The sequence below is a fragment of the Sceloporus occidentalis genome, unplaced genomic scaffold (genome assembly GCF_023333645.1).
Source record: "Sceloporus occidentalis isolate IW3139 unplaced genomic scaffold, rSceOcc1.0.p SCAF_209, whole genome shotgun sequence".
Classification (NCBI taxonomy): Eukaryota; Metazoa; Chordata; class Lepidosauria; order Squamata; family Phrynosomatidae; genus Sceloporus; species Sceloporus occidentalis.
Genome location: NW_028317189.1, coordinates 960,767 through 972,508, shown reverse-complemented (window position 1 = coordinate 972,508; position 11,742 = coordinate 960,767).

Genomic DNA, 11,742 nt, shown 5'->3' with positions numbered 1-11,742 from the left:
GAGGTTTGTATAAAGGCACGTCATTTGATTTATATGCATACTATGACTATCTTAGCCCAACCTATAAATGTACGACACTATGTCCTTATACTGCCTTCTAATAAAGGGGGTTTAATTGCCCAGAGCAGCCTACTGGAGAAGGGTGTCATTAGCCTTACCATAAACAACCAGTTTAATGTGGTAGGAATTGTTGGCCAAATAACATGTCTACCTACAATGGCAACCTTCTGCTCAGCGATTAAAGGATGTTTATCAAAATAAAGCATGCATTTCTTATCCTACATTAAAGTGACCCTTAAACCTCACTTTTATTAAAAGTAAGGTTTTCAGAATTATTGCCTTTAGTATTTGTTAGAAGGGGAAAAAAAAGCCTTACCTGCTGATGCTTGCTGCCACCTTGTCCCAAATCGTCTCTGCAGGGACCAGGCTGTGACCATACTGGAGTTGGCTTGTTCCATGCAGTCTGTAGACTAAGGATCTGCCAGCTCATTATGGACACAGCTGGCTCCTGTATCATTGGATCCTGGCTTCTGTAGAGAAAACTAGGGGACATGGTGGCTACCAATTAAAGGGCTGCTTTTATGCAAACCTTTTATTACAAGAATAAAGTTTGGTGCCACTAAACATACAGCACCATGTTTAATGTCTGTTATTCCAAGGGATCTTCCCTGTAATGGAAGTCCAGTTCATACATACCTATAACAATATTGTGTAGGTGGATTGCCATTTTTATTGAGTTATGACTTATTTCTGTTTTGACGGATTGGACCGCAGAACTCATATCCATTTCTCATCTGACTTTCAAGGCCAGGGCTTCTTATTCTGACGGACTTGTAGGCAAAATTTTGCTCGCTTTACAAATGACAGGCTAGACCGTCCATCGCTTCAGGAAATAAGTAAAGGAGATTGGTAAAGCATATGTCAAGCAAGCCTTTTGTTTAAATATGCCTCATCCGGGGCCAGTCAAGCGGAAGCCCACTGAGGTTGGTTCTTCATAAGTTGAAGTCAATGAGATAAAAAGAGATAAAACTGCAGCGCTCCTGCCGATTCCCCATTAAGCGAATAATCCACCATTATATAGCCTAGGAGGAATGACGCTTTTCATTGAAGTCCTACACTTTTATCCGAAAGTACTTCATGATGGATAAAGAGCCTTTTTTCTTCCAAGACTCAAATGGCTAATATGCGGGGGCCAGAAAACGTTATACTATGCAAAAACTAGAGCTGTTCAAAATAAATGTAAAAAAAAAACAAAAACTTTTGGCTATAAATACAACAAAAAAAAACCTGTATAAAAGTAACCACGGAAGACAAGCAGCGTCATCCGAAGAATGCGTATGATGTTGACATGCTAGTTCCGATGTCGCTACAAATTTCCTTTTGTGCTTTTCAGAAGCGATATATTCTTTCCTGTATGAATTATGCTCTTATTCTACTCATTGCCAAGGTACATAAATACCTGCAATTACATGAGTCATATCAACAGTTTCGTCTTAATACGGATGCAAACGCCAAAGCAAAAAGGGAAAAAAAAGGTTTAGCGCAGGTTTAATTCAAATTTGTACAGTGCCCTCCACTAATATTGGCACCCTTGGTAAATATGAGCAAGGAAGGCTGTGAAAAACTCTTTATTGTTTAACCTTTTGATGCTGTCTTTAAAAAAAAAAAAAAATACACAAAAAAGTCTGCTTTCATGGATATCAAGCAATTGCAAACACAAAAATTGTTATATCTGTGTGATAACAGCTCTGAGTCTTCTTTAAAGTCTGATGAGGTTGGAGAATACATAGGAAGAGATCTAAGACCATTCCTCCATACAGAATGTCTCCAGATCCTCCAGCTTTTGAGGCTCATACTGCTGAACTCTCCTATTCAGTTCACCCCCACGGGTTTTCTATGGGGTTCATGTTGGGGGACTGGGAGGGCCATGGTAGGACCTTGATTGTGTGCTCAGTAAACCATTGTTATGTTGATTTTGATGCATGTTTTGGACTATTGTCCTGCTGGAAGATCCAACCACGGCCCATTTTAAGCTTTCTGGCAGAGGCAGCCAGGTGTTCGTTTAATATCTGTTGGTATTCGAGAAAGTCCATGATGCCATGTATCCTAACAAAACGTCCAGGTCCTCAGGCAGAAAACCATCACCGAAACAGTAAAGAGCCACCACCGTATTTAATGAGGTTCTTTTCCATATGGCTACCCACCTCTGGTATTTATTGCCAAAAAGCTCTATTTTGGTTTCATCTGACCATACAACCCGATCCCATTTGAAGTTCCATAAGTGTCTGGCAGGCTGTTGAGTTTGTTTTTGACCACTCGAACCATCCTTCACAGAGCGTTGAGACAATATATTCATACGTCCTCTTTCAGGTTGATTCATAAAGTTTCCAGTTGATGGAAATGGGCATTTTCAATGCTTTTGCTTTTTTTTGGCTATCGATAACTTGGTAGACAGTAAAAAGTGAATTATCAATATTCTAGTGGATTTAGAAGTTTTTGGCCAATCCATATGTAATAAAGCTGCATCTGGAGTAAAGGGCAACCTGAGTCCTACCATGTTTTCAATTTGGTCATAAACTTGTCTCCAGAGGGTTCTTATTTGGCCACCAGACCACCAAATATGTAAGAAATTCCCATTATGAAAACCGCAACGCCAGCAATTTGAATCTGTATGCCCATACATTTTTGCTAGTCTAGATGGAACAAAGTACCACCTATTGCAAACTTAAAAAAAAAATGTTTACATGGCCCTTTTCCCTGGGACACACAAAGACAAGTGACATCATACATGGGTCTACCCATAATATCTGTGTGGAGTGACATCACAAGATATCCCAATCCAGGGAATGTTCCATTCTTTTTCACATATTGACTAAATTGTCTAAATTGGGCATCGTGCGTGCAGTGCTTGTGGTGGAAACAAAAACCTGCGCTCTGGCCAGGATAGTCAAGCTTCATAAATGTAAACGCCGCCATTTTTAATTGATAAAAGATGATTTTTCTACGCCCTGTGAATGCGCCTTCTTTGGTGATCTTTGTATTGTGGTTAAGGCTGTGTCAACCTGGGCACTGAATTACGCTGATGGATTGGACTGAAGCAGAGTGCAAGTACTGTGGACGTTTGTGTGCATGTATATATATCTTGTCTTTTAATGCATCATATAGGGACTGAAATGTTGTGTTGCTTTACCATTTGTATGTGATAAAAAATAAAATAAAAAAGCACTTGTGCTTTATATATATATTTTTGTATTTTATATATATATATATATATATATATATATATATACACACACACACATACACATCACACTTATCTTTATTTATAGGTCAATCAGTCTATAAGTACATTTTAAGCAACACTGCTGGTGGATGAGGTGCGTTTTAACATGTCAGAATGTTCTGTTATTTTCCCCAATCATGCTACCCACCTGTTATCCTTTTCCGTGCCTGCTAAAAGCAGTAGATTATTTATCTGTGTATTTATTTATTTTTATCGGAGTGTAGTTATAGTGATTTTTTAGACACGAGATTGCAGTAATCACAGCCCACATTTTTTGCCAAGTGGACCAGTCACCAAAGAAACACATGAATTAATAATCAGAACACAGAATTTGCTGTTTGGTTATGTTTTTTCTTTAAAACCTATTGTTTTTTTTGTTTTAATTTGTAATTAGGGTATATATTTAGTTTGGCTTTACAATAGAACGTATAATTGTTGTGGTATCTGCGACACACATAAAAGTTCCTGGTTTGTTTAAAAGAAGATCTCAGGTTTGCCCTTTTATATATATATATATATATTTATTATTTTTTTAAATAACCTTGACCATCCTTGTAGGAGCTCAGGATAAGGGTATAAAATTGTACAGCAGTAAAACTCATATAATATGCCTCCCAACTTTGGACAGGCCTGACTTTGCCTCGCTATCTTTTTAAGGATACAGCAGGACTCGGGACCACAGTCCCAATTTCAGTCTATAAATATTGAGTTTAGGTGTTTGAGCCATTGCTAGCAGGATGAGTTGTACTGGAAAACATGTCAGTGACTTTAAACATGGCAGTGACATAGGATGCCACCATAAGTCAGCGTGTGAAATTGAGTGGAAAGTGAAAGCATCTAATAGTAACAACAGCTCAGACCATCCATGTTTACAGAGCGGGAGAGCTAAAGCTCTCTACATCACTCGCTACAGAGATCCAAACTGCCTCTGGAGGCAACATCAGCACAGGCACTTGGGTGTCGTGAGCTTCATGAAATGGGTTTCCACGTCCGAGCAGCTGCACACAAGACAGAGATCACTGTGCACAATGCCAAGCATCAGCTGGGGTGGTGTAAAGCACACAGCCACTGGTCTGTGGAGCACTGGAAATCTGTTCTCTGTAGGGATGAATCACGCTTCACTATGGAACTCTACCTAGCTGAATGTATACTGCTTACTGTAAAGTTGGTGGAGGAGGGATAATGGTCTAGGGCTGTTTTTCAGGGTTTGGGCTCTTTTGTTCCTGTGAAGGGTAATGTTAATGTTACATAAGACAAAAACATTTGTTGTTTGTGTCCAACTTTGAGTAAGGCCGTTTTCTATTCCAGCATGACTGTGCCCCAGTGCACAAAGCAAGGTCCATAAAGACATGGTTTTACATGTTTGGGTAGGGAGAAACACGAGTGACCTGCCTAGAGCCCTGAACACCTTTGAGGTGAATTGGAATGCCAGTTCCAAGCCAGGCCTTGTCCAACATCTTGCCTGACCTCATGAATGCTTTTTTCTTGGATTAATTGACTCCATATTAATGCCCGTGGTTTTGAAATGGGATGTCCAACATGCTCATATAGGTGTGATGGTGTAGGTCACCATATACGTTGGTCATACAGTGTACCTTACAGCCAGGCTGGGATTGGCCACCTGGCACATCGGGCAAATTCCTAGGGAGCGCTGGCCGGGAGTGCCACACATTAACCCAATCTGCTGCACTTAAGTCACCAGGAGGTTGCTGAACTTAAAGTGCCAGAGTCGTCTCATCATTGCCACTCCGGCCCTGCTCAGAACAGTCCCTATTTATGAGGGACAGTCCCTCTTTGGAACCCAAACCCAACAAACAACTCTTTTCCAGAAGTCTATAATGTTTGCTGGGCATGAGTCTATCACACTGTTCTACACATTCACACATCTCTGCGGTGCAGTGTTTTGGAGTGGAATGGTAATGTTATAGCCAGGGACACCACATTTAACTAAAGTCTTAAAAGTTAAACTTATGAATTAAAATGGGTAGTCCCATGGAAGAAATATTTTTCTCCTTGAGCATAAAATCCATCGCTGTATACAGTAATATAGGTCGGCATTGACAAATCCCTGGTTTCACCTCATTTTGTTCAAATAAATCTCCTTTATCTGCAGAGCTGGAGGCCGCTATTGCTGTCTTTTTGGGTGACTTTGCCTGCTTAAACGCAACACTTTGATGATTCTTTATGTCAGTGCTAATGCAGTCTGTTCCTCCATAGACTTTCATTAGTCCGAGTGTCTACCTGGGTGATTAGGACCGAGTAATTCTATTTTTTTTTACCCCAGGTAGCATGATAAGGAGCCAGGGTGTTTGTCTAGTAGATCAGGCTAAGATCACAGAAGCAGAACACACACATATGGCTAAAAACATTATATTATGCAAAAACTAGAACTGTTTAAAAAGAAGAAAACAGCAACGTATTTCTGAAAACATACTTCTTATCTGATACTAGTAACTTAAAACAAAAATAGTGGGATTTGCCCTTTAAATATTTTTGATTTTGTTTTAATACCAATATTTGACAGTAATATGCCTTTATGAGTAAATTGTATAACAATTCCATTGGGGTATCCACTTTGGCTATTTTTCCAGCAGACATTTCACATGTTACTGACTGGCCTTATTAACCCTTGGCTATATACATCCCATATGTACAGCGCTACAGAATTTGATGGCGCTATATAAAACAATAAATAATAATAATAAATGTGTACTGGAAATAAAATGGTTGATGTTATCATATCACCCTAACTTGTATAGGTCTCTTTATCCTTTAGAGGATCCCTTGGACCAATTACGTCCATGGTTGCTGCTTTATGATCCATTTGGGTTCTTGGTGGGAGATTATTGTGCCATATTAGTCTGTGTCGAATTGCATATCTTAGTACGCGAGCGTTAAAATATATGAGATAGCTAGTTGCTATTAGCATTTAAGTTCTATCATGGGGAACATCAGGCTTTAATTATTGCAGGAGTTAACTTTCCAACACAAATTATTAATAAGACTCTCTGTTTTTCCAGTCATTTAAAGCACTACTAAACACCCTTTATTCCGACATGAATTATTTATTGCGGACTTTATTAAAACTATTAGTTTTTTTGAGCCTCGGATTGAGAGCGAATATTTTGCCTCCCGCAGTATTACCGGTATTTTGTTAAAAAATTTATTCCTGCAGTTTATGAAGTTGGCAAAGATGCTGTTCCACCTACTCTGCTCTAAGTACCGGTTTTGTAACCAAATAAAGGAATAAAAACGCAATTCCTTGAACCGTAGAAAGCTCGAGTTCGTTCCATAAATCATTTTTTTATTCATGTAAAATGTCTCATTCATCATTTTAGCCAGGAACACTTAATTATCAGGTGACACAAGGGCAGGCATTCACAGGTAGTCAAACTAGAAAGCATCTTAAACGTTACTGTGTTGTTTTAATGCTGGGAAAAGAACAAGTTTGTTTGCTTAAGTGGAACAGAACCTTTAAATGACACGCAAAGTGAACAAGTGTAAACCAATACGTCATAACAGTCCTCATCTTCTGAGATGCTGCTGCTTCTCCAGACATACTTCTCCTCAATGTCTTATGAAGCGAAAAGAGAAAGCAAAGGCACATAAATCCCAAAAAGAGAAAAACTAAATAAACACTGTGTAAAATAGTAGATCTTATATTGCTATCAGAATTGTCCAGTCAAATACTGGGTGGAAAAATAATAAAATAAGTATTGACCTCTGTAACAAACAACTAGTTTTAATTAGAGATTATTTATGTGCAAGTGCAAACAAGTACAATAATATATAACTGGAAACACTGGTAACAATAATGCACATTAAATACATTAAACAAAGGGAAAAAAGCTGCTAATCTTTGTAACAAACATTTTTTTAAAATATTGAAAACATTGGACCCTAGGCAAGCATTTCCCTGGGCCTCGATCCACGCTCCTTAGCATGCAATCACTCAGTCCGCTACCACACCAAAAAAAATTATTTATATATATATATATATTAGGGGAAGACTGTGACAGTCAGTGCAGTCTTCCCTCTTTCTACCTTATCGTGACATTGAGAGGTCCTCTACCCCGTAATCATGCCCAGAGTCCCTTTGTCCACTGTTTCGCTAAGCCACCCCTCTCTTTTACTTACTCCCTGTAGTTCAGGTATAGATCAAACAAACAACACATGTAAACAGCACTTACATGTATAGGTCACCCAAATAAGACATACAAACTATATATTTGCAGGTATACATAAATAATGCAGGGAAACATAGCATAGCAGGTATAGATCAACAGAATAACACACAAACCCAGCTTTGCATGTATAGATCAACTGGAAATCACATGAAAAACAGCACTGAAGGAATAGATCAAATAAACAACACATGGAAACAGCACTGCATGTATATCAACTAAATAAAACATACAAACCCTGGATTTGCAGGTATACATAAATAATGTATGGAAACATAGCATAACCGATACAGATTAACAGAATAACACACAAACCCAACTTTGCAGGTATAAATCAATTGGAAATCACACATAAACTCAGCATTAAAGGTATAGATAAAAAAAAACTAAATTACAGGCATAGATCACAGGTTGCACACTCCAAAGGCCAGCCCTGGCTTCCATATTGCCCACATAGAACCTGACCAGCACCCAGATTACAGCCCAGCCTGAGCAAGCTTTGTCCCCAAACAGTCCTGTGTAAGACAACTTTGTCCCCACACAGCCCACCTGTGCCATTTTTGTCCCATAAACACCCTGATTGTGCCATCGTTGCCTTTCCCCAAATCACTTAAACATCCATGATACACACAAAAACTTATAGTCACTCACTCATTCACTATTTCATTCACACAACCATTCATTCTCTCACTCATTCACACAAATCATTTACACATATTCACTAATGCATTCTCACAAATCATTCATTTTCTTACGCATTCACACAATTCATCCACACATTAAGTAATTATCTTACTCATTCACACTATTCACCCACACATTAATTCATTCATTCTCTCACTCATTCTCACTCTTTATTTCAATATTCTTACTACCCCCTTTTCACTATCTCGCTATCTACCCCTCTTCCCCTTCTTACTGTCTCCCTCCCTCTCCCCTTCTCACTGTCTACCCTCTCTCCCCCTTCTCACTATCTACCCCTCTCCTCCTTCTCACTATGTACCCCCGCCGGGATTCGAAGTCATATTCTGGCACTCAGCATGAAGCGCTGGCACAGAGAGAGAGGCCTCGCACTCCCACCACTGCAGTCAGGGCAGCGCCGAGGCAGGGAGCACAGGATACAGAAGGGAGCTGAAAAACCACTTCATGCGGCAGTAAATTCAATATCAAGTACTCTGACTGTAAAACACTTTTCTTTTGCTTCATAAGAAAGTTTTTTTTCCTTTAAACTTGTGTTTATACCCTGTGTTTGCAAAGTTCTATGAATGAAAAGATCCATAAACAGGTCATAGTATTGTCCTTAAATAGACTTGTATGCGGTAATATAAACATAGAAATTGACGGCAGATAAAAAAAAACCTTCAACCCATCTAGCCTGCCATCTAGTCTAGTAATCACACCTCTCGGTATTGTCACGAGCTGAGAACACAAGTTGATAAGGAGCCCAGGTGCAGGGGATACGAGGGGCTCTGTCTGTACCTCACGATGCATTATGGTCTGGGGTTGTTACAGACAGGCGCAGGAATAAACCACAGACAACAGATCTGGATTAAGAGTTGTATTGAATGCGATGGTACATCAATATATACAAAAAGTCACTCGACTTGGCAGGAAGCCCACTTGCGGGGCACACGGCAGATAAGCCCACTTGCAGGGCACACGGCAGATAAGCCCACTTGCGGGGCACACGGCAGATAAGCCCACTTGCGGGGCACACGGCAGATTCTGGAACAAGGCAGGTTCTGGAACAAGGCAGGTTCTGGAACAAGGCAGGTTCTGGAACAAGGCAGGTTCTGGAACAAGGCAGGTTCTGGAACAAGGCAGGTTCTGGAACAAGGCAGGAACCAAACAGGTAGTCCTCAAACATTAATGTCAAGGCCCAGACTGCAGGGCTGGGCAGGTTTATCAAGGCTGACTTGATCAGGTAAGCCACTGCAGCTGGACCTGATAATTAGTCAGAGTGGTCGGAGTGGCAAGGGCGGCCACTAGTGGTCGGTAAATGAAAATAAACAACAAAGTTTGAACAAGTCCAGCTAGCGCATGGTGAAACGTGACAGGTATGTGTCTTTTCTTCAAAGCAAACTAGCCCAATTTGGAAAGCTTGTCATTATGGCTGAGATCTTCCATTCATTTAATCAGTTTTGTTGGCCATCTCTGACGTCTTTCCAATTTTTTTCATGAGCCAGTACTCAAAACTCTACCGCATCTTCTGCCCTGTTGTGCCAGTCCCTGAACTGGTTCCCATGCCCTGCGAGTTCATATCCTTGACCTTTAAGAACCCTGCACCCCTTATTTATCTGCTAGTATTTTAAATGGTCCCCTAACTGCCTTCTTTGTTCGGCCTGTGATTTGCATCTCTCTTTAGCCATTATTCTCTCTTCCGGATCTCACCCTTGTTGCACCCATTCTCTTGAACACCTTACCTTGTTCTGCCAGACTTCCCTACTTATTATAGCTTTGAACACTTACTAAAAACCCACCTGTCTAGAATACAATCTTTCCTCCTGCTATCCCACAACCCACATTCTGGAAATAAATTTTTTGTTTTCCCCACATTCTAGATCTCTGGGCCACTGACTTCTACACTTGAGCTTTACTGAATTAAATTATTGTAGCCCAAGCAGACCCCCATCTTTTGTTTCATTGACCCCTAACCTCCTAATATATCATAAGCGTGTAAGAGCAGAGCTCCCTCTCCATTTTGTACCAGTATGTCTTACGTGTGTTCATGTTATTGTTTTTTTTTTATGTTATTTATATTGTTTTTTATTCTCGCCCCTTTGCTCTGCATCACTCTATAAATAAATTGTAATAATAATAATTATAGGTGTTTTAGTCGAAGCTATTTGTGAGCTCTAGAGAATAAAAAAAATGCTATAGAAGGAAGTGTTTAAAGGTATAGTGATATAGCTGGAGCATCTTTAAGACTGCCCTGGCACTTTAAGGCCAGCGGCCACTAAATGACATATATGAGGACACTGGCTGGCTATTCCCAGTGTACACTACACTTTTTTTTACAGCGTGGGTCCAAGTGTATCCAGAACACAGCTGCACAATAAAGTGCCAGATCTGCCATGTGAACGAAAGAAGAGGAGCACACCTTCTGGCACTGGCCCACTGGGCACTTACCTGGTTTGTAGGCATTCACCTACACCAAGAGGATGTGCTTTATTATAATGGTACAAGAACCCGATACAAATGTACTAACTACTAACCTAAGCAAATTGGTGCGCTTGGGAACTAGAGCTACTGCGGTGCTAGTGCGCATGGGCAGAATTGTGCTCATTGTGGATTCTCCGGTGTTCCAGACCCAGCTCAAAATGTTTGCTGGGTTTGAGTGTATCACAATGTTTTACAGCCCCAAAAATCTACCAAAATCAGCGTAACTTTATCTGGTATTCCCAAACTGAGTTGTCAACCTGGACTGACCCTGGTGAAGCGTTGAAAGTCAGCCCTGCAGATCAAGATATATGAGAGTCACACAAAGCAGAAGTGAAGGATGGAGACTACTCTGACAGCACGTGAAGGCAATCACTAATATATGACACGCCGCTGCACACCCTGATGAAGTGACATCTTAATTATTAACAGTTGTTCTTGCGCTTCGCCAAGATTTTTAGCATTTAACAAAACAATTAACTAACATGAATGCATAGTAGTGAGAACAATTATGCGAAACAAGAACACTCCAGGAATGCATAATGTGCGCAAGTATTGAACATTCAATGTAATTTTGTGCCGGTCCAGGTGACTCATAAAGACATATGGTGTCAAGAAAGCTTACTATGGAGGATGTGACTTCTAGGTTACTGATTTCTGCAACCAGCCCATTGGACAGGGGTGCAGAAGTTTGACGTTTTGGTCCTAGACCAGAATTCACAGCTGCGTGTATAGTAGTCACAAGGTGTTTCACTTTCTGATCCCCTGCTTCGCCTGGGAACTCTCAAGGTTCAACTGGTGTCTCTGGGTAAACAGTGGCTTCCCTGGGTCTCCGGGTCACGTCTCTCACTTTCCTGGTCATTAGCGCTGCCTACTTCAAGTCCCACTCCCCACCCTTGTCTACAGCTAACCCGCCCCTTACGGAGTTAACCATACCACACATGCTCCCTGATTTCCATACTCTTTTAGACACGCTTTAGAGATGGAAAAGCATGAGCCTAAGCATTCCACCTACAGACAGCTGTTTCGATCTCTCAGATCTCATCGGTTCAGCATATCAGCTGCTCTGGCTCATGCAAGGGAACCTTAGAACAGGATCGTGCCTACAGTTCTTAA